The sequence below is a fragment of the Chiloscyllium plagiosum genome, unplaced genomic scaffold, assembly GCF_037043375.1.
Source record: "Chiloscyllium plagiosum isolate Xiang-an unplaced genomic scaffold, Cpla_swu_hap1 HiC_scaffold_4, whole genome shotgun sequence".
Lineage (NCBI taxonomy): Eukaryota > Metazoa > Chordata > Chondrichthyes > Orectolobiformes > Hemiscylliidae > Chiloscyllium > Chiloscyllium plagiosum.
This window is the reverse complement of record NW_028270142.1, coordinates 102682901-102706393: the sequence shown is the minus strand read 5'-3', so window position 1 is coordinate 102706393 and position 23493 is coordinate 102682901. Positions and strand designations below refer to the sequence as shown.

At 39.8% G+C, this 23493-nt stretch overlaps 1 pseudogene; it reads left to right on the top strand.

Moving 5' to 3' along the window:
* The window catches only part of LOC148150191 (uncharacterized), a 176028-nt pseudogene that overhangs the window by 54184 nt on the left and 98351 nt on the right, over window positions 1-23493 (top strand).

The window sequence follows — 23493 nt, the reverse complement described above, 5'->3', positions numbered from 1 at the left end:
CCCTTTGTTCGATAAGGAAACCAAAATTATGCAGAATACTACTGGTGCAGTCTCACCAAGATTTTATACAGATAAATGTGACGCACTGCATTTTGGAAAGGCAAATCAGGGCAGGACTTATACACTTAATGATAAGGTCCTGGTGAGTGTTGCTGAACAAAGTGACCTTGGAGTGCAGGTTCATAGCTCCTTGAAAGTGAAGACCCAAGTAGATAGGATAGTGAAGAAGGTGTTTGTCTTTCTTGCTCAGTGCATTGAGTATAAGAGTTGGGATGTCATGTTGTGGCTGTACAGGACGTTGATTCGGTCACTTTTGGAATATTGCATGTAATTCTGATCTCCCTGCTAAAGGAAGGATGTTGTGGAACTTGAAAGTGTACAGAAAAGATTTACAAGGCTATTGCCAGGGTTGGAGGGTTTGAGCTGTAGAGAGAGGCTGAACAAGCTGGGGCTGTTTTCCCTGGAGCGTCGGAGGCTGAGGGGTGACCTTCTCGAGGTTTATAAAATCATGATGGGCATGGACAGGGTAAATAGACAAGGTCTTTTCTCTGGGATGGGGGCAAAGATATAAAAAGGACGTAAGGGGCAATTTTTTCATGCAGAAAGTGGTGCGTGTGTAGAATGAGCTGCCAGAGGGAAGTGGTAGGCGCTAGTACAATTACAACATTTAAAAGACCTTTAGATAGATATATGAATAGGAAGGATTTAGAGGGATATGGACCAAATGCTGACAAATGGGATCAGATTTATTTAGGATAACTGGTCGACATGGACGAGTTGGACCGATAGGTCTGTTTCCGTGCTGTACATCTCTATGACTCAATGAGTTGCAGCAATGCATCTTTAGTTTGTAGTCTTATTCCTTTGCAACGAATGCCAACATACCATTCACTTTCCTTACTGATCATTGTAGCTGTATGCTAACTTTCAGTGACTCGTGAATTTCAAAGAGAGTTAAATGTAACAGGAAGAGATAATAAGGGAGCTGCTTATCCTTCCCATCTCAGCAAGAAGCCAACTTTCCAATATTTTGTGTTTTCCTCTTCCAGGAATATACAAAAAGGGGTTAAAACTCTGGTCTACAGGTGCTACTGGAGAAATAATGCTTGTGAGGGTCATGTGTACTATCCTGGGTTTGAGCATAAATGTGCTGTGAAGGTCACATCAAAGAACCTTCACTGCTCACTTTCGTATTGTAAGTAAAGGGGCTACTTGACTCAAGCTACTCCTAGCCTATCAAAAGGCAACAGTATAACAAAACATTTCTATCGCTTAGAATGCTATCAACTAACAAACAGAACATAAAGATTTAAAATAACGTGCAAAAGCCAGGAATCCTAAAATGAACTGTTGAACTATCAATGTTCTGTTATTTACTTCTCATGAATGACCCAGAGATACTGATACTGATTTTTTACTTCTTGTCTCTAATCATGTGTGTTTTGTTATTATCTTTCCTCATGTTTAGTAACTAAAAATCTCACTTTATTCAAGGAAACATATTTAAATTGGCTCTTTTAAAAACATGAATTAATTAAGTCAGGTCAAAAAATTATCCAAAAGGGAGGGTTCTTTGTAAATTAACCTTGTGTCCAATCGAGGGGATGAGTGAATAAAGAGGATTCAGTAGTTCCCTTCTCATCTCCAGTCTTAACGATTTGGGATATATGTCAAGAGCCATAATAACTTATGTCTAATAATGTCTAATGTCTGATCATAATATTGCCAGTTCATAAGTCCATGCTGAATGTGCTTCATTATTTCCTAAGCCTCTAGATATTACATCATTTGCAACAGGTTCTAACAATTCTCCGACTACTTATGTCAAACTAGCAAGTAATTCTCAATTCTCACTGTTAAAGTTTTGCCTTTTCTTTCTCTCAGTCCATAAAAATAATACAGAATAGAACTGGAATGATAACCACCAATGTATCCATCTCTTTCATCAGTTCGTTCAACACTGGCACGTAGCTCATCAAGTTCAGGGGATTCATCAGTCTTAAAACTGTTTCACTTTTCTACTATTATTTGATTACTCGTGACAATTTGTTTCAGTTCGCCAGATTCATAAATTCTTAGGTTGCCTTGTATTTCATGGAGATTTTCTTCTGAGAGGGCTTTTATGTGCTCCAAGAGTTTTGTTGTCACTCTTTTCAATAATGTCAGAAATGGATTGATTTCTCAACACAAAAGGTATCAAGGGACCTAGGGAGAGTACTGGAGTATCATATTGAGATAAAGGAGCAGCCAAAATCATATTGAATGATAGAACAGGAGTAATCAGCCCTATAGCCTTTTGTTCATATTCTCTTTGTGTCTACTGTCAGCTGTATCTGAGACAGATAGGTTGGTGAGGACAAGATCGTGTTTTCATGTGTTGTTACTTTCACTGGCAGCCCGTTCCTTAGCACTTGTTCAGATCAGTCACAGTGGTACTAATGAACATTGAAGTCCTTCAATCAGACTATATTCTGTACCCTTGCTGCCCTCAGTGCTTCTTCCAAGTGGTGTTCAACATGAAGGAACACTGATCCATCATCTGATGAATGGAGACATGGGGGTTTTGTGAAAATGGTAATCAGCAAGAGGTTTCTTTACTTATGTTTGACCTGGTGCCATGGAGTTAATATTGATACTTCTTATATGAACATATGAACATAAAAACAAGGGACAAAAGTTGGCTACTCAGCCCTTTGCACCTGCTCCTCCAAAGAAATTATGGCTGATCTACTTTTAACCTCAACTCTACCTGCATATCCCTGATAACCTTTCATCCCCTCGGTATTCAAGAATCTATCTACCTGTGCCTTAAAAATATATTCTGCATCCACTCCCTTTCGGGAAAGGGAATTCCAAAGATTCACAATCCTCTGAGAAAAAAAAAGATTTCCTCATCTGTTTTAGATGGGCTTTTTATTTTTCAACTAAAACCCCTAGTTCTACACTCTTCCACAAGAGGAAACATCCTTTCAGCATCCACCTGGTCAAGTCCTCTCAGGAGCTTTTTGTTTCAATTAAGTCACCTCTGATGTTTCTAAACTCCAAAGGGCACAGGCCTAGATTTCTAGCCTTTCCTCATAAGGCAATCAACTCATTCCAGATATTAGTCTAATAAAGCTTTTCTGAACTGTTTCTAATGCATTATTATTCCTCTGTGGGCATGGTAACCGGTATTGTATGTAGTACTCCAACGTACACCCTGCCTAATTGAAGCATAACCTCCCTCCCACTCTTGCATTCAATTCACCTCACAATAAACCATAACCATCAGCTTTCCTGATTACTTGCTGAACCTGCATACTGACCTTCTGTGATTTATACACTCCTTCCCAGATAACTCACTCTCAACTGTACCATTAAAATGTAAATTATGATCCTGTGAGCATGAATATTTCAGGCTGTTGCTTGGCTTATCCGAGAGAGCTCTTCCAATGTTGACAAAGGCCTCCTCAATGTGAGTAAGGAGGGATTTGCAGGGATGACAGTGTGGGATGTGTCATTGACATTTCTAGTGACTGGGCCAATGCTGGTTGGTCTAAATCCTTTCGAACCTGCTTAATAGAATAGAGTCACTTGTTAAGCTATATCAGTGGACATTTAAGAGAAAAGCACACTTCGGTGCCTCTAAAGTCTTGTGTATTCTAAATCAGATAAGGATGTCAGATTTCTTTGTGAACCAGATGAGTTGGTGTGACAATTGGCAATATTTTCAGGGTCATCGTTACTGAGGTCAACTTGTAATTTGAGATTTATTAATAAAAATGTAATTTTAACAGCTATCATGGTGGGATTAAAATCCATGTCCCCAAAGCATTGTCCTAGGCTTGCTCATTGTTATTCTAGTGACATCACCACTGCATGTCCTCCTTCCCTTAATGGGTGGTGGAAGAAGTCAACAACCAACCTGGGACTTTGTAAGCCTCCTCGTGTGGTCTGGTGACCAGCAAAATATTGCAGAAGTCTCCCTCAAATAGTTTTCCCTCCAGTGCCTATTGTCTGTGCAAAGGTCCTCTTATATTCCTCAATGCCACTCATCCTGTCCTAGTGCTGCAGCCCCTGTGCTTACAGATTGTGTACCTTATTTACCTATGCCAGTTAGCCCACTCATTCCAAATGTCGTCATAACTATTTTTTTCCCCATTGCGAACCTTTGGTTTCCAACATGAATGTGAAAGGTGACCCTGGGAGTTCCTGTGTCAGTGAATTGCTGATGAGCGCCCATATCTCCAAAATGCGTTCCTGGTAACCCTTCCCAAAAACCCCATTGGCCATCCTAGGTCCACATCCACCTGACTCAGGTGCTCCTGTACCTACCTAGTTTTACTACCTAGCCCCTGGTATATGAGGCGATCATGCCAAGTGTGGCCATTCACTGCCCCCTCCACATTGAAGCAAGGTTGCTGTTGACTGTGAATGAATTCCCCTCCATCTTTTGAGCTCCCCCCTCACAATTGTCATTGAACCTTCCCTCCCAACCTGCAACCAACATTCCCAAGGAATAACTTGCTGAGTCTCCTTCTCATGGTACTGGTTACCCTTCACACCCTGCAGAAACCCCCCACACCTCCCCCAGCCCATCCCCATTGCCCTTTCCACTTAGTTGCTTTTGACAAAGCCGAAAAACTGACCACTGTCCAGACATTTGAACAAAAGGTTTCCAAATTGTGACCTCAAATGATTGTATTCTCTCTAACCACATTTTACCAAATCCCTGGAATGATCTCTATTGTGCCACTGAACTGACTGTGATACACTCCCCAGACTGCAGCGCAATTGGTGAGCTACCATGATGATGATGTGGGGTTGGCAATGATTGCCAATGCTAATGGATGCCAATATCTATGAACAATGGGTGTACATGGCTGGTGCCCATGGATAGTGTCTTGGGCTGCATTTTGATCAATTGTAACATGGATGTGTTTCGGGACAAACAGGAAACTGAATCTGCTAGGTGGAGGCACTAGTTTCCATAGCGAGTCTTCTTGATGTTTAGCTTGCCTGGCAAGTTTGGTAAGATAAAAAGCTGAACGTTACTGAGTTGACTTGGACCATCTACAAAGTATTTAGCAAGTATTAATCTCCCTTCATTGGCAATGTACTGTTGCCGTGTGAGAAAGTAGCCATGTTACTATGAAAAGCTTAGAAATGGCCTAACCTGAACCCGACATGAGATAGGTCTCACAGGACTTCTTTCCCAATTTTGCAACACATTTCCCTACAGCCCACACCACTCGGACTCCTATATTTCTACCTCTTGACCTTAGGCTCATGAAAACAATGACTCATGGGATCTCACTATGCCAATTGTCAATCACATTCATAGGGAGATTACTTGTGACACATTCTTCTCAAATTAAAGCTCTCCACTTGAAAATTTTTCATGATAGCATTTCCCCAAGCCTTCTTACCAACCATAAAGATTTCATTGTATATTCTCCTACTCGTGGGGCTGAGTACAAATTAAATTCTAAAGTGTTGAAATATAATAAGCTTTTTTTTATTTAGTTCAAGGATAGATTCAATTAAGTGACTGAAATAAAATGAAAAGTGCCTATTTTTGAACTTGTGATGCTATTATCACTGAATCCCTCTGTGAATTTGCTTTTAAGTATCTACTTCACATCTTATAGCACATTACAAAATTCTACAGTTGCACTGTTACCTCTTTTCAATTTATTGTAACAGTGTTCTTGGAAATAGGTTTATTTCAATCCAAAACCATATTGGGTACTTGATGTTTAATTTGTGACAATGTATTTAAAAAAAACACTACCTATTTCAACCCTTAACAATGGTCAGTGTTGTTATTCATTTATTTCATTCAGTTTAGTCCCAATATTGACTACCTTTTTTTTTGTTTTTGTGCTGGTGGTCCTAAAGGGTGCCCAGACATTTGTTGCTGTTCTTCATCAGTGTTAATGGTGCATTGACATTGAGAAGAAACAGGAAGGGCAGTAGAACCTTTAAAATTCATTATGCTTACATTTTGTAGTCTCCATGACTGACTTGGAACACAGAATTTTCAGTACCATGTACTGTTAACATGTGATCTTTGTATTTTAATGCTCTGGGAAGGCTGCCAAAAATCATCTATGGACACATACAATTGCCCCTCTAACCTTAATTGTTTATTGCTGATTTTAAAAACAACACTGCAAATTGACAGTGCACAGTCAATGTGTCTGTCTGTTAAATATCTAAAAATGTGAAGGACTGATTGTTTTGAAAGCTGCTCAATAACAAAACTCTGCAAAAGAGTAAATTTTAAAAAGGTTTCATATTTTAAATACACATAATAATTAATCTGAAATTATTATGCTTTTTGAAATGATTTCTATTTGCTCAACTATATTGGATTTAAAAATGACAAACTAGTGTGCCTTTATTGAGAATGCATTGAGCAATTGATAAGAGCATGCACAACCATCCTAAGTTTTATGTCCAGTATATTCTTGTGAATGGCAAGGTCTGTAGGTGTAGGGAATGCTGGATAACTAGAGAAATTGAGGATCTGGTCAAGAAAACGACTGAGGTACATGACAACTGAGATCGAGTGAATCCCTAGAGGAATATAAGGACAGTAAGAGTATACTCAGTAAGGAAACCAGGAGGGCGAAAAGAGGACATGAGATAGCTTTGGCAAAAAGGGTTAAGGGCAAAAGATTAACTAGGGAGAGAATAGGGCCCCCTAAAGATCAACAAGCCTGTCTGTCTGTGAAAATATAGGAGATGGATGAGATACTAGACTAGTACTTCACATCAGAATTTACTGTGGAAAAGGATATGGAAGCTAGAGAACTTGGAGAAATAAATAGTGACATCCTGAAAAGTGTCCATATTACAGAGGAGGAGGTGCGGAACGTCTTAAAACGCACAAAGGTGAACCTGATCAGATGGGTCCCAGAATTTTGTGGGAAGCTAGGGAAGTGATTGATAAGCCTCATGCCAAGATATTTGTATTATCAATAGCCATGGGTGAGGTACCGGCAGACTGAACAGTTGCTAATGTCATGCCATTATTTAAGGAAGATAATAAAGAAAAGCCAGGGAACTATAGACCATTGAGCCTGACGGTGGGCTTGTTGGGCCGAAGGGCCTGTTTCCACACTGTAGGGATTCTATAAAGTATTATTTCAAGGACTTTTGGAATATAGTCAGCTTTATCTTCATTTTTGAAGTGAACGAAGAGGTACCAAAGTGTTTGGGTGCTACACTGGAAGCATTGGTGGAGGTGGCAAAAAGGATGTTCTGGGCCTGCAGGAGTCAGAAAACCCACCAGACAGAAGGCAGGCAACAGTGAAGACGACTGTTGGGAGTCAAACCCTGAGGACATTGTGCAAGAAGCTCAATGACCTCTCATTAGGTGTCAAGATTTGTGAATGAAAATTCTATCAATTGTTTTCTACTCAATTCATCACAGTTCCATCACTCACCAACCAACAATCTTGATCACTGATGAAATGTTCAGTATGAATGACTTGCAGCTAAGGCAGAGGACAAATGTAGCATTGGTGGTGAACCGCTGAATGGTGTGCCCTGACAGAGAAGGCTTAGATAAGCAATTTTATTGGGGAACAAGTTGGAATAGTATTGATGAACATTGACAAATAAATTCTGAGCACTTTGGTAAGCTTATCAGAAAGCGTGCGGGCAAAATCAAGGACCATAGTTGAGTTCAGCATGAACTTGGGCCTTGAGCAGAGTTTGCATTTCGTCCATTCCAGCATGAAAGTATCATCAATTGTGCAAAGGTTCTCACAGCAGTTCAACAAACTGTCCTCATACATATTGCAAGGGTTAGTGAGGCAGACTACTGCAGAGTGTCAGTGCACAAATCTGCAGCCCTCTCTCAGGAAGGCAACAACATTTATCCTTCCTACATTCCCCACAATCAGTTGACCAGTGCCCAACTAAAATAGACTGCTGTCAGGCAGGTTTGATGGTGCTATCCACTGCTGGCCTTCCATGCCCAGAAATGCTTAAGATTGTTCTTCAAGATCATCATGTCTGGACAACTCCAAAAAAACATCAGCAGCCTTTACAATTGACAACTTGAAAGCACTAAAATAAAACAAAGGACTGTTAATACTTGAGATCTGAAACTAAAACAGAAATTGCTGGAGAAACTCAGCAGGTCTGGCAGCATGTATGGAGAGAAAATTGCTACTATTTCGGGTCCTGTGGTCCTTCTTCAGATCTCGATTTTGAACTGAATTTGAAAGCACTGCTCCTTGTCATTTTACTGAGAAGCATTATTGCAATCTGTGAAAAAGTTAACAACTTGAGTTCCTTTCGTTCATATTCACCTTATTGCAATAGGATGCGTTGCCTTGATAAGATTAAGAGAAAAGCTTCAAGAAAATGCACCTTTCTCCAACTGTGCTCAAGTAATTGGAATAATTGCGGAAAAATCAATAAAGAAAGTTGTCATTATACAATGACGTTAAGCTAAATCCCAAATCTGGCTCACGTAGGTACTTAAATGAGTCACTACAAATTTGGAAATGTGACAATGAGAATTATACTATTCAAATGCAACAGACACATAGGAGTAAGCAGAATGGGCAATGAAATGACAGATGGAAGTGTCTCACAAAAATGTGAAGTGATGCATTTTAGCGAAGAAATAGGAAACACAATATAGACTAAATTCTAAAGATTTTACAAGGGCAAAATCCATAAATGTTTGAAGGTGACAAGACATATATAGCAATGCATAGTGGGATCTTAAGTTTCATAAATAGAGGTAGGAAAGAGGAAATTTAGAAAGTTATGCTGAATCTTTATAATGTTCCAGTTAGGCCACACTAACATATTGGACCCAATTTCATTCACCATATTTTTGAATTGTTGTGAGGGTCGTGGACAGGGTGCTTAGAAAAATACCCACATGGTTCCAGAATTACCGTATACACTCGTGTATATGTCAATCTCATGTATACATAAACCCCTTATTTTTGGCCAAATAATCTTGTCTTTTCCATATGTCTCGTGAATACGTTATCCCTAATTCTTCACAGTTACACATCAACATTTATGAGTCAGTGTGCCTGCCTGCTGTGTTCCGCTCCAGCTTTCCAGTCTGCTGGCCGTACCTCTCCTTTCCGTGTCTTCCAGTCTGCCAGCTGTCACGCTCTACTCCAGGTTTTCAGAATTATGATAGTACAGGACGACTGCCGTATCCATGGAGTTAGTTTCAGTTACCCACGGTTTACCGCAGCCCGGATATTTAACAGGGAACGTTCCAGAACCAGGGACCAGGGAGCTGCCGGGAAGGTAAGATTCCCATTTTATCTGTTTTGTAGATAAATATTCATCCCCTTGAAAACAATGCCTCATGTATAAGTCAATCCCCTAATTTCAGATTTTAAAAAACTGTCTTCAAAATTCACCCTATACATGAGTATATATGATCGGTTGAATAAGTTGGAAGTCACTGTGGAGTAAAGGATTTTGAGGAGAGATTAAAGAATATATGACTTAGGAGTGGGAGTAGACCATCTGGGTCTTCCTGTTACTCTGGCGCTGCAATGGTGGAATATCCAAATTTATTTCTGTTGCCAGCCTCTGATACATCACCAATCAATTCAAGTTGACAATTCCCATATGACTGAAAAACACATTGTTTTTTAAAGGAAATCTTTTCAAGCACAGAAACTAGATGCCAGAATGACCTAAAGATTGATCTTTGCACGTTTTCCTTTGAATTCTCTTGCATTCTCTGTTTGCTTGAAGCTTTGTCATGCCATCAGGAAAAGTGCTGCTATTTCCTATCATCAGCATCATGCTCCGAAATGCCAGTGAAATTCTCAATTTCTTAGATGAAACCAATTTTTAACTTCTTTTGACCTTATGAGAGTGTAACTTTCTTTTCATCTTCTACTGAGATGGAATGGAGGATGATTTGCCCCCACACCAGATCAATGGATTATGAAGTGACTGATAAGGTATGATCTGCAAAGTCTACTATTTGTATGGTTCATCATTCTTGAAGGATTGCCTGCCAGTCCAGTCTCACCCAAGGATTATTTTAGTAAGAATGGTTTGCACAGCTGGACAGAAGTGGTGACTTTGCATAAATGGTATCTTTAAGTAGTTATCATGGATATATTTTCCATGATCTCTTTTGTAGCTGATACATTGCTCTGTTTAATTGAAACTTTATTAAGTTATTAGAACACAATGCACCTCTTCAAAGATTAATGAATGGCTACTTTTTTTCTAAGAAGTTTCAGACATTCCACCTTTACCACCAGTTTAATTGGTTCTATGTATATATAAGTTGTACTGGGTGAATTAGCATGGAAGTGCCATAGTCGATAAGAGGTTATTGGCAATGGTTGAAAAATGTTGCAAGATGCATCCCCATCACAACTTCTCATGATTTCAGATCAATTGGATAGATTTGCTGGCATCATCTTCTGTCCTGTCAGGAGTCCAACAAGGTTGAGACGAGCTTTTGACTTAATGCGTGATAGCACTGAGGTACAAGTTTCATTGGTATACTAGAAATTGTCACTGAGATTTTGAGGGAGGCCTTGATATTAAATGTTCCCCTCTGAGATCCAAAACAGCTTCTCTGCCCAAGTCTATGTGGCATCATCATATTAGACTTCATGGACGCCTCATGGGTGGCATGGTGGCACAATGGTTAGCACTGCTGCCTCACAGCACCAGAGATCCGAGTTCAATTCCTGCCTCAGGCAACTGACTGTGTGGAGTTTGCACACTCTCCCCGTGTCTGCGTGGGTTTCCTCCGGTGCTCCGGTTTCCTCCCACAGTCCAAAAATGTGCAGGTTAGGTGAATTGGTCATGTTAAGTTGCCCGTATTGTTAGGTGAAGGGGTAAATGTAGGGGAAGGGTCTGGGTGGGTTGCTCTTCAGCGGGTCGGTGTGGACTTGTTGGGCTGAAGGGCCTGTTTCCACACTGTAAGGAATGTAATCAGGGGGGCATTTATTTTTTATTTATTTGTTAGAGGTGCGTGTCACAGACTGAGCCAAAATTTACTGACCCTCTCTATATGCCCTTGAGAAGGTTTAGGTGAATTGCCTTCATGCAATGCAGTAGTCTGTTTAGGTTAGGTAGACAATGCTGTTAGGGAGGTCGATTACTATTTTCCATCAGTGACACTGAAGAAACAATGATATATTGTCAATTCAGGATGGTGAGTGGTTTGGAAGGGAATTCACAAGTGGTCATGTTTCTGTGTCTGATTCTCATGTTCATTTAGATAGTAGTGGTCATGGATTTGAAAGGTGCTGCCTAAGAATCCTTAGTGAATTTCTGCAGAGTAGCTTATTAATGGTACACACTGCTGCTACTGAATGTCAAGTGATTGACCTCCATTGACCAAAACTACTTTCCTTTGTGAGGGGTATGATTCCAACCAGAGGGGGATCTTTCCTCTGATTGAAATAGAAATTGCTGGCAAAACTCGAAGAGTCTGACAGCATCTTTGGGAAGAAAGCAAAGTTAACATTTTGTGTCCAGTGACATTTCCTCAGAAGTTTTTTGCGACTAGGAAAGGGTGGCATTTATACTGAAGCCAAATTGGATGTGGGGGACAGGGGAGGTGAAGGTGAGGGGATGGGTGTGAGGGGGGAGAGGTGAGTTGATAGGTTGAGATGGACCCTAGAGAGACAGAGAGATATGGAAGGGGAAGATAAACAAGGAGACGCAATTAGGCTCTAAAGCTACTGAACTCAATGTTGAGTCCCCAAGACTTCAGGGGCTCCAGGAAGAAAATGAGATGTCATTCTTTGATCTTACGCTGAGCTCTCTGGAACACCAAAGCAGGCCTGCAACAGAAATGCTGTTGTGGGAAAACTGTGCCGTGTTGAAATGACAGACAACTGGAAGCTTGGGTCAGTTTTATGGACAGAGCACAGGTGTTCCACAAAACAGCTGCCCAGTCTCCTTCGTGTTGAGCAGACCACACTGTGAGCAGCAAATACAATAGACTAGATTTAATGAAGTGCAGGTAAATACTTACTTCACCTGGAAGCTGTGCCTGTGGCCTTGGATGGTGAGGAGGGAGGAGGAAAAGGGCAGGTACTACACCTCCTACAATTGGATGGAAAGGTGTCATAGGAGTGTGAGGAGATATTGTGATTAGAATAAGAGTGGATCAAAATGTCCGGGAGAGAATGGTCTCTGTGGAATTCTGACAAGGCTGGGGAGGGGAATAGATGGCTGATGGTCGTATCCTTTGGGGGTATTGGAAATGGCAGCTTATAATACTTTGGATGGATGGCTGGTGGGGTAGACAGTGAGGAGCTGGGGGTTCCTGTCGTTGTTTGAGGGAAGGGAAGGGATCAGGGCAGAAATGTGGGAGATAGGTTGGACATGGCTAAGGATATGAATAGCTACTTGACTTCTTGCTGTTCTGTGATTGTACTTTGACCCAGTTTCTGAAAGTAGCTGAAAACTGCTTGTGCCTATGAGGCTTCGTCATTCTACAAAATTGACACTAGTTGTTAGTTTCTGTCCTACTCAGTGAGCTATGGGTCTTTAGGGGTTTTGTACTTTAAGAACTGAATAGATTCTGCTGCTCTGACTTCTCAGGATTGATTTGTATTGTTTTTAGTCTTCTATTTCATTCACCATCTGAATAACATTCTCTAGAGTCAATTTTTCGCTGAAGTATAATAACTTTGACAAGACTCATACATAATTCCAACAACAATTCTGACAATCATAAATTCTGGCTTTAAATCTCTATAATCATATTTTTCCACTAATTTGTAAAGATCATGAAAAGATTATTTATAGATCTTTCTGGATGCTGAGATTTTCTATTTAATCTTAGTCTTTTAAGAATTTTAGATTATGAATATCTCTTGCTTTGTTTATTGCTTTGAAGCTGTAAAATATTTAGCTATATCCCAAAAGAATTTAAAAGTGTGTTTAGCATTTAAACTTCTGATGTAGTATCTGATATAGTATCTAGTTTGAAATTAACTTGATACCTTAAGAATTGTTTTCTCCAAGATGTCCATTTATGCATGCTTTTTATCCATTGATGAAATTAAACTTTACTGGCAATATTATTTCTGTTGCTACATTTTCCTCAAGTAATTACCTACTCTCTTTGCTTCAAATAGTCAGGACTGGATAAAAAGGAAAAGAAAAGCTTTTAACAATAAGATCAAATCAGTGCAGGCCCTAATGGAGTAAAGAGAGGCAGGGGATCCCTAAAAAAAATTTAGCAAGCAAGGAGGGCTCATGAAAAACACTGGTGTTTATGTTAGTGAGAATCCCAAGATATTCTATAAGCATATCGAAGGAAAGAGCAGAACAAAGGAAAGAGTAGGACCCATTCTAGATGAAGGAGACAGCCTGTGTGTGGTGCATGAGGATAGTGGTCAGGCATTCAATGAGTACTTTACATCTGTCTTCACTTTTGAAAAGGAGAATGTCTGCAGAACTCAGGGAAAGAGACTGTGAGCCTGCTGGACAGTTTAATATAGGGGAGTGAGGAGGTACAGGAGGTTTTGGTAGGTTTCAAAGTAAACAAATCCCTAGATTCAGATGGATTTGTATCCAAATCTGCTGTTGATGATAAGGGAGGAACTTACAGGGGCTCTCACCAAAAACTTTTAATTCCTCTCTAGTTACAGGGGAGCTTCCAGAGGACTGGAGGACAGCTGATATGGTTCCACTTATCAAAATAACAAACCAAAGAATTAGAGACTAGTGAGACTTACTCAGTTGTTGGAAAAGTATTGGAGAAAATTCTGAAGGAGGGGATTAATCTCCACTTGGAAAGGCAAGGTTTGATCAGGGATAGTCAGCATGGCTTTGTCACAGGGAGGTCATTTCTAAAAAAATTGATTGAATCTTTTGAAGTGTTTGGATGAGGGAAGTGCAGTTGGTGCACTTTATCTGGATTTTAGCAAAGCCTTTGACAAAGTCCCACATGGGAGACAGATCAAAAAGTTAAAAGAGTGTGGGATCCAGGGTAACTTGTCAAATTGGATCTAAAACTGGCTTATTGATAGGAGAACAGTGGGCGGTAGTAGAAGGCTGTGTGAGTAGTGTTCAGTGGTGTACAAGAGGGATCAGTGCTGGGTGCCTTATTCCTCATGATGTACTAAAATGATATAAACAAAAATGTTGGGGCTGGGGGGGGGGGGGGGGGGGGGGGTGGTGGGGCTGTGTGTGAAAGTGCGGGGAGAAAAGCTTTGGGCTGACCCAGAAATTGGGTGGGTGGTTGACAGTGAGGAAGAAGGTCTTAGGTTACAGGAGGACATAGATGGATTGGGCAGATGGGCAGATCAGTGGCAGTGGAATTTAACCCTGATGGGTGTGAGGTGATGTACTTTAGAAGAAGTAACAAGGCAAGTGAGTATTCAGTGAGTGGCAGGACACTGGGAAGCTGAGTGGAAGAGAGGGATTGTGGACTGCTTGTCTACAGATCCCTGAAGATGACAGAACGGTTGATAAGGTACTAAGAAGATATTAAGGAGACTTGCCTTTATCAGTCATATCATATATTAAGAAGAGCAGGGATGTTATGTTGGGGCTGTACAGAAATTTGAATAGGTCACAGCTGGAGTACTGTGTGAAATCCTGGTCACTGTACGACAGGAAGGATGTGTTTATACTGCAATAGTGCAAAAGTGATTCACCAGGATGTTACCTGGGTTGGAGCAGTTTAGTTATGAGGAGAAGCTGAATAAGTTTGTGTTGTTTTCTTTGCAGCAGAGAAGAGAGGGACCTGATTGGGATGTATCAGATTATGAGGGACATGGACATGATGATAGAAAGTAACTGACCCCTTAGTTGAAATATCAATTACAAGAGGACATAATTTTAAGGTAAAAGGCAGAGGTTAGAGGGATTTGAGGAAAATGTTTTCACTGAGAGGGTGGTGGGAATCTGGAATGCACTGCCTGGGAGTATAGTTGAGGTTGGAAACGTCACAACTTTTAAAAAGTACTTGGATGAGCGGTTGAAATGTCATAACATTCAAGGCTATGGACCAAGTGCTAAAAAGTGTGACTAGTGTAGATTTTGGCTGTTTCGTCAGTGCACACTCGATGAGCTGGTAGTCCCATTCTGTTCTGTATGATGGTATGATTCTTTAATTCACAGTATAGCAATGCTGCTACTGTGTAATTCTGCACTGGAGAGCTTTCCAATACTTGTGTGGTCAAAATGAAGAATGCCCAGTTTCTACAACTAAAATGGATAATTCCCATCTTTTCTGAGTAAAATGGAAAATTTCCATCTTTTCATGGATACCATAGCTGAGTTCCCTTTATTTAGCCATTATTAATAATTCCTGTTGTCTTAGTGGGTTTTACTGAACGAATCCTGCTCTTTATGGGTCTATTAGTACAATCCCATTTCTTTAATAGATTTCCCCAGATGACTACTGCTGTCTGTAGTGCTAGTTATAATCCCCATTGCTTAATGTTTTTTTCCTGGATGAATCCTGCTCTGAGCAGCTAAGTAAATGATTCTTGCCTTTACTGTGGTTTAAGTAATGGATTTCCCACCTTTTCTGCAGCCTCACTCATCCCTTAACTCTTTTCTCATAAAGCTTATTGTTACCAGACATGCAGAAAAGCTCACATTGTTTCATAATCTGTGAAATTATGAGTCACAAAGAACTACCAAATTCCACTATTCAAAGAAAAAAGTTAACAATTTATTCTTAAACGCCAAGTACAAAAGAAAGAACATTAAACAACTGTCTACACTGTAAACCTTCTTTGTCTGATCAATTTATCTACCTTCCACTCTACAACAATATACTGATCGTATAAAACACCCCGATTACATTTAACAAAAAATTCAGATTTTGAAACCAGTCAGCTTTCGGTCTTCCCTTAGTATTTTTCTCTGTAGATTTTCCTTTCCTTTTTTCATCATTCTTCTGCTTCACAGATTTTATATGAACAGGTACCTTTCAGACAGCAATTGCACGGGCGCAGTCTGTTGGTGCTCTTTGCCACTCTGGCTAACTATTCAAAATGCCTGATTTTTTTATACCCCAAAATATTGAACCATCTCATTGGTTTGATGTTGTCAAAACATTAAAATTCAAATTCGATTAGATTTTGGTATCTTGAGACATTGGCCGAATTCAAATTTGTTGTGTACCATGGCAACTCAGCTCCAGCTGTTAGTTTCACAGCCAAATGTTACATTTTTAAATTGTTCAGCACACTCTATTCTTGCCAGCTTTCAGTCTCTCTTAAAGGTACAGTATGCACCTACAACTTCATAACATTATCTACTCAGGTTTTTCATATGTCCCTTTATTGCTTTTGTTCTGACTTTGCGATATTTCCAGATCTGTGACCTCATTTTAAATTATTAAATCTGTGTCCCTTTTGTAGCTATGCCTCATGGTGCTCAGTCATTATGGTGGCAATTCTTGACCTGAATAGCCTTCATTCTAGTTTACTTCAACCTACTTAAAGTGAGTTCTCCAGGGACTTAAAGGAAGGATGTTGTATTGCATTAGGAGGGCTTAGAGTGAAATAAGGCCCTGAGCATTATTAACATTCTTTAAAGGGAATAACTATCAAGCCTAATTGAAAAGGAAATCATGGAAGTAGAGCTCGCATCCATGACATGCTCCTCCTGTGCAATGTGGGAAGTTATGGACACTTCAAGCATTCTTGGTCATCCTGTGTGCTAGAATTGTGTGTTAGCTGTTTTCTTTGCTATCGAGATAAATGGTCTTGATGTAAGTTTGGAAAATAACATCATATTTGGGTGGGCAATAAACAAAGAAATAGCTAGTGCCTGCAAAAATGGTACTGAAAAATGTGTTGCTGGAAAAGCGCAGCAGGTCAGGCAGCATCCAAGGAGCAGGCGAATCGACGTTTCGGCCATAAGCCCTTCTTCAGGAATCTACCTTACCTTTCTTGTATAGTGAATTAAAGAGAATTATAGTATGTACTAATAATAATCATGAAATATACTCAGCAACAGGGAGGCGAGGAGGAGACCTCCACTGTGCCTAGAAAGGAGTTTATGACCATACATTAAACCCTTGTGACCAGCTGAGGATAGGGCTTTGAGGGAAGAACTGGATATTACAATATATATGAGATCCAATACTTTTATCCTCATGCTGAAATGGGAAATGTTCAGAATCGCATATCTGGAACTAGAAAGTGATGATTTTAAAATGGATCCTTCTGGCTGTTCCCCAGTCTTAAAAAGAGAACTGAACTCGGATATTGTGGCAAAAAGCCTGCTTAGGAATTAGTGGAGAAAGTAAGAGCACTGTGTGAAGCAGGCATCGATTTTCATCAAGTTATAGTTGGTAGATGACTATTAGTCCTTTACAGTGAAATTATAATGAGGAATAAAGAAATGCCAGAAGAATTGAATGATTACGTTGGTTCTGTCTTCACAAAAAAGTGCACAAACAAACTGCCATCAATGTTAGGGAACCAAAGTCTAGTGTGAGGGAGGAATTGTAGGAAATCAATACTAGTAAGAAAATAGAACTGGGGAAATTAATGGGGTTAAAGACTGACAAATCCCCAGGACCTAATACTCTACATCACAGAGTTCTAAAGGAAATGTACCTGGAAATATTCGATGCATTGCTGGTCATTGTCGAAAATTCTATCGAATTCAGGGGTAGTTCCTGCAGATTGGAGAATAGAAAATGTAACCCCACAATTTGAAAAGGAAGAGAGAGATAAACAGAGAATTTACAAGTTTTGAGAAGATTTGTAGCTTAGGCTGAGATTCTGGATGTAGGTTTTCTCCCTGTGCTGGAAGGTTCATTTTCACACATTTCGTCACCATACTAGGTAACATCATCAGTGAGCCTCCGGATGAAGCACTGGTGGCATGGCTCGCTTTCTATTTATGTGTTTAGGTTTCCTTGCATTGTTGATGTCATTTCTTATGGTGATGACATTTCCTGTGGTGGTGTCATTTCCTGTTCTTTTTCTCAGGGGTGATAAATGGGATACAAGTCAATGTGTTTGTTGATAGGATTCTGGTTGGAATGACATGCTTCAAGGAATTCTCATGTGTATCACTTTTTGGCTTGTCCTAGGATGGATGTAATGTCCCAGTCGAAGTGGTGTCCTGCCTCATCTGTATGTAAGGATACTAATGAGAGTGGGTCTTTTTTTTGTGGCTAGTTGATGTTCATTAATCCTGGTGGCTAGTTTTCCTGGTGACAGAAAAAGCTAGCCACCAGGATTAATGAACGTCAACTAACCACAAAAAGACATTACCCATTCTCACTAGTAGCTTAAAACAGATGAGGAAGGACACCACTTCGACTGGACAACATATCTATCCTAGGACAAGCCAAACAGAGACATACACGAGAATTCCTAGAAGCATGGCATTCCAGGCGGAACTCTATCAACAAACACATTGACTTGGATCCCATTTACCACCCCTTGAGAAAAAGAACAGGAAAATATATCAACACAGGAAATGATGTCACCACAGGAAATGACATCACCAACCCAAGGAAACCTAAACACATAAATAGAGAGCAGGCTATGCCACCAGTGTTTCATCCGGAGGCTCACTGATGATATTACCTAGTGTGGTGACGGAACGTCTGAAAGCAAACCTTCCAACTTAGCAAGCAAACCTACATCCATAAAGAGAAAATTACAGAGCAACTAGCCTAATATCCATAGTGAGTAAAATGCAGCAGTCAGTTATAAAAGACATGATAGCAGAACATTAAAGGGATTAGACAAAACCATCTGGGTTTATGAAAGGCAAAAAAGGTTAACCAATCTACTGGACTGTTTAGAGGATATAACTAGTCAAATAGATAAGAAATAACTTGTGGATATGGTATTTTTGGATTTTCAGAAGGCTTTTGATAAAGACCTTTGTAAAAGGTTGCTGGGCAAAATTAAAGCAAATGGGATTGAGCATAATATATTGGTAAGAATTGAGTTTAGTTGTCAGACAGGAAACAAAGAATGAGAATAAATGGGTCTTGTTCCAGTGGCTGATGATAAGTTGGATATTGCAATGATCAATGCTTGGGCCTTAGCTATTCAAAGTTTATGTAAATAACTTGGATGAGGCAAGAAAATGCGACATGTTCACATGCAAAACTGGGCAAGGTCATGAGGAGGATGCAAGGAAGCTTCAAGGTGACTTAGACAAGTTGAGTGAATGGGCAGGCACGTGGCAGGTGCTGTTCAACATAGCTAAATGTGAAACTATATACTGTTGTGATTAACAGAAAGGAAGAACCTTATTTTAATAGTGATATATTAGGTAATGTGGTTTTGTGAAGACGTCTGCCTGCCCTTGTGCAATGAAAGTAGATAGGCAAGTTCAGCAAGCACTTAGGAAGATGAATGGTATATTGGCCTTCACTGCATGAGTGTGAGTTCAGTCGTGTAGATATCTTATTGCAGTTCTACTGGGCCTTGGTGAGACCACACTTGGAGTACTGTGTATTGTTTAGGCCAACCATTCTCATCTGCAGGCTTTTTGGTATTCAGCTCTTTTTGCTGTTGCTTATTGGCACCAGCAGTCTTCTGAATGTTGTGTGTGAAGAGTCTTCAGGTGGACACTGTTGTCAGTATTTTGTATGCTGCAGCTAAATGGAATCAGTACCATTTACCACCTTATTGTAAGAGAAATCCTCACCACAGCTGCTCGTGCGTGATGATAAGAAATATATTTTGTCTTTTTTTATGAAGAGAGTTTGAGACAAAGACAGTTGCTTCCAAGCCAATTAAGTAAACAGCTTGTGAAGCCTTGCGTTTTTTTTAAAAAGTTGGAACAATGGAAACAGCATGAATGGGTGGAGTTAGGCTCCCATAGAACCAGGGCTTTAGTTTAGTTTTCAGTAGCTGTTGGAGTTTTGAAGCTGCCATACACCTCTCCCTGTTAGCCCTGTTCGAGCAAAATGCTTGACTCTCTCTCTCTCTCTCTCTCCCTACCAGAATTTTATCTTGGTAATCTTTGCTCCTCAACTGAAGAATTGCATATGAGACAATCTGTTTTACTGAATTTTACTGCCAAGGATGTGTTTATGAGATGTTGCGATATTGAAACAGTTCTTGTTTAGTATTTAAATAATCTATTATCCTGTTAAGTGTTCCAATAGAGTTAAAATTTATACCAGTTCTTCTGTCTTTTGTTTCTTTTTTAACTATAGGGTAAGAATAAAGTGAGTTTGCTTAAAGGCAAGTAGTGTGTAACCAATCCAATTACATCTGGATTACAGCACCTCCACCTTTTTAACATGCACTTCTTTTGCAACCTGGTAGTGAGGTGTGTGTATCTAATCCTTAATAATTCAACGAGTAATACCTTTTTCATCTATGCACCTATCTAAGGAAAATTGGGAATACCAACTGGAAATGGTAGACATCATATAAATCAGACTTACCTTTGTGGACAACCAGTCCAGATTTTTATAATCAAACTTGTTTATGAAATATTAAGAAAACAAATCAGATCAATTGTCTCAGTAATTACACCAAATATTTGTTCATGCAAAATCAGCTCTTTTGGTTGACATGTTATGTTTAGTTTAAAATACATTTTATAATGTATGACATTTTAAATGAAAATTCTCATCATTTGGTGAATGTTTTGGTACACATTTTCATCTATGTTAAAGTCTTATCTCAGTGGAACTTTGACTTATATTTATGGCTGAGTATTAAAGACTTTTGTGATATTTTTATGATAAAGTACTTTGTAGTAGTAACTGGAAAATTATATCCACACATGTATGGTATGCATATACTAGATGACAAACAATTGGGGGTTTATTATAATGTGACTTCAGCAAGTCTAACTAGTATAGAATGTTTATTTATGCCAAAGTAAGCATTAATGTATTTTGTATGCATTTTTGGTGTTAACAAATAGTAACACACTTTAAGTATCTATCAGATATTTATATGCTTTGTGTTGCGAGCTTTGGGAGAATTGCTTCACCTGTTCTGAGATTTCTGATCATGTGTTATTTATTGTAAATTACAGTAAATTCAATGTTTTGACAATTTTGAAGGTTTTGTTCATAGCTACACATGCTCTACTACCTTCATTCACTCAGGAATGTGAGCAAATGAGCATAGCCATCATCAGTGCTGTTTTGTGCATTAGCTTACAGGAGGTATGCTTCAACAGAGCAAGACAGGTGAAGTGTTCTCTGGTGAGGGTGCCAGATGTAGTCATAGCTCAGAACTGATTGCATTCATTACATGTTCCAGTGGACAGACTTAAGCACTGGTTTCTGCTAGAAAGTGAACACACAGTCCCTGAGTTGAACAATAATTTGTTTTTGTAGGTATAATTCTAAATTGTAATATATTACAGCATGTACTACTGTAAGTAGGTCTGGAAATTTCATTTCTGTAACTTGCTTGAGGCATTATACCTTCCACCCTTGGCAAATATAACAAAGTTCCCACAGATCTATTTCCCATATTGTAAATAATATGAGCATTCATTCGAGCAGCCTCAATTCCCCTTGTTACTTCCTTCTGCAAATAATCATCTGTGACTTTTTGTGGCTCTTTGCTCTTTCTCTGAGCAGCTTTCTTACACACATTTTCTTTATTCTTTTCCAAAGCAGTTCTCTGGATCTCAGAAAGCAACTTTATCATCAGGCGATCCATGGAATCCTGAGTAACCAACAGAAGAGTGTATTTTCATGATTTTCACCCTTCTTTCCCCCGAGGTACTGTTGATCGTGAGAATCCCTGTGAAAGTAACCATTTTATTTCTTCTGGCTGAAATTCAAATACAGTTTATAACTAGACACCACAGTGGATAAAACCCATGATAATCTTACCATCTGTTTTTCTCCTGCTGCGATAGTTGTAAAGCATGATAGCTTTGATTACAGTGATAGATTAGGAGAAAATGGGAGAAATTAATGAAGCTGTTATCAGAAGGAAGGAGAGTGGAATAGCAACAATAAAAACAGCTAACGTAGTCAGGAAATTTGCAATTATTCAGTCGTCAAAGAATCATTCTCTGGTACAGCCGAACAGCACTGCACACAATAAAGAGGTTTGCCTTGCTGGAATTTCTGTGTGAAATACAATGGAATTCTGTGTGCAACAGTTGCTCCCTTGACAATCTATATGTCAGTTACTAGGAGAGCTGGAGACATGGTGTGAATTTTATGCATTACCCTCCCCATCATCATAATTGAAAGTGGGGTGAATGAAGGAAAGGACATGTAAAAAAAAATGCAGATAGCTAGCCCTCTGCCTCTGCTGCCTAATCCAGCATATTTCCTTATGTTTTTTAGGAGGGGTGGTAGGTAAGGCATTAGGCAGCCCATCTATACTTAGGTCTATTGATTGCCCTTAAATCAACAATTGCCACTTATTGGCCTTATTCTGCAATTTTGGGGTCTACAGAAGAAGGAGAAAAAAGACCTGGCAGCACTGACACTTGTGGTCTGTTGGGCAAGAAGCCAGATATTTACTTTGGAGTATCTCTTTTGCCAATGGAATGCACTGCCCAAAGATGGTACAGCCACTTTGGCTCTCATCTGGTGTCTCTAACATGATGCTGCATCTTTCTTGCCCCTTGTATAGATTCAAAAACGATCAGTTAAAAATGTTTTTTATTATCTTCAGTAGTCATGTGACCTTTACCATAAGGCACTGTAAGCAGACATAGACATAGAGATGTACTGCATGGAAACAGACCCTTTGGTCTAACCCGTCCATGCTGACCAGATATCCGAACCCAATCTAGTCTCACCTGCCAGCACCCAGCCCATATCCCTCCAAACCTTTCCTATTCATATACCCCTCCAAATGCCTTTTAAATATTATGATTGGGAGATGTCGGTGTTGGACTGGGGTGTACAAAGTTAAAAATCACACAACACCAGGTTATAGTCCAACAGGTTTAATTGGAAGCACTAGCTTTCGGAGCGTTGCTCCTTCATCAGGTTGTTGCTCCTTCATCAGGTAGTGTGTAACCAATCCAATTACATCTGGATTATAGCACCTCCAGCTTTTTAACATGCACTTCTTTTGCAACCTGGTAGTGAGGTGTGTGTATCTAATCCTTAATAATTCAACGAGTAATACCTTTCTTACCTGGTATTGAGTGATTTTTAACTTTTAAATATTGCAATTGTACCAGCCTCCACTACTTCCTCTAGCAGCTCATTCCATACATGTACCCCCTCTGTGTGAAAAAGTTGCCCCTTATATCTTTCCCCTCTCACCCTAAACCCTCTAGTTCTGGACTCCCCCACTGCAGGGAAAAGACTTTGCCTATTTATCCTATTCATGCCCCTCATAATTTTGTAAACCTCTATAAGGTCACCCCTCTCAGCCTCCGATGCTAAACAGCCCCAGCCTGTTCAGCCTCTCCCGACAGCTCAAATCCTCCAACCCTGGCAACATCCTTGTAAATCTTTTCTGAGCCCTTTCAAGTTTCACAACATCTTTCCGATAGGAAAGAGACCAGAATTGCATGCAATATTCCAACAGTGGCCTAACCAATGTCCTGTACAGCCGCAACATGACCTCTCAA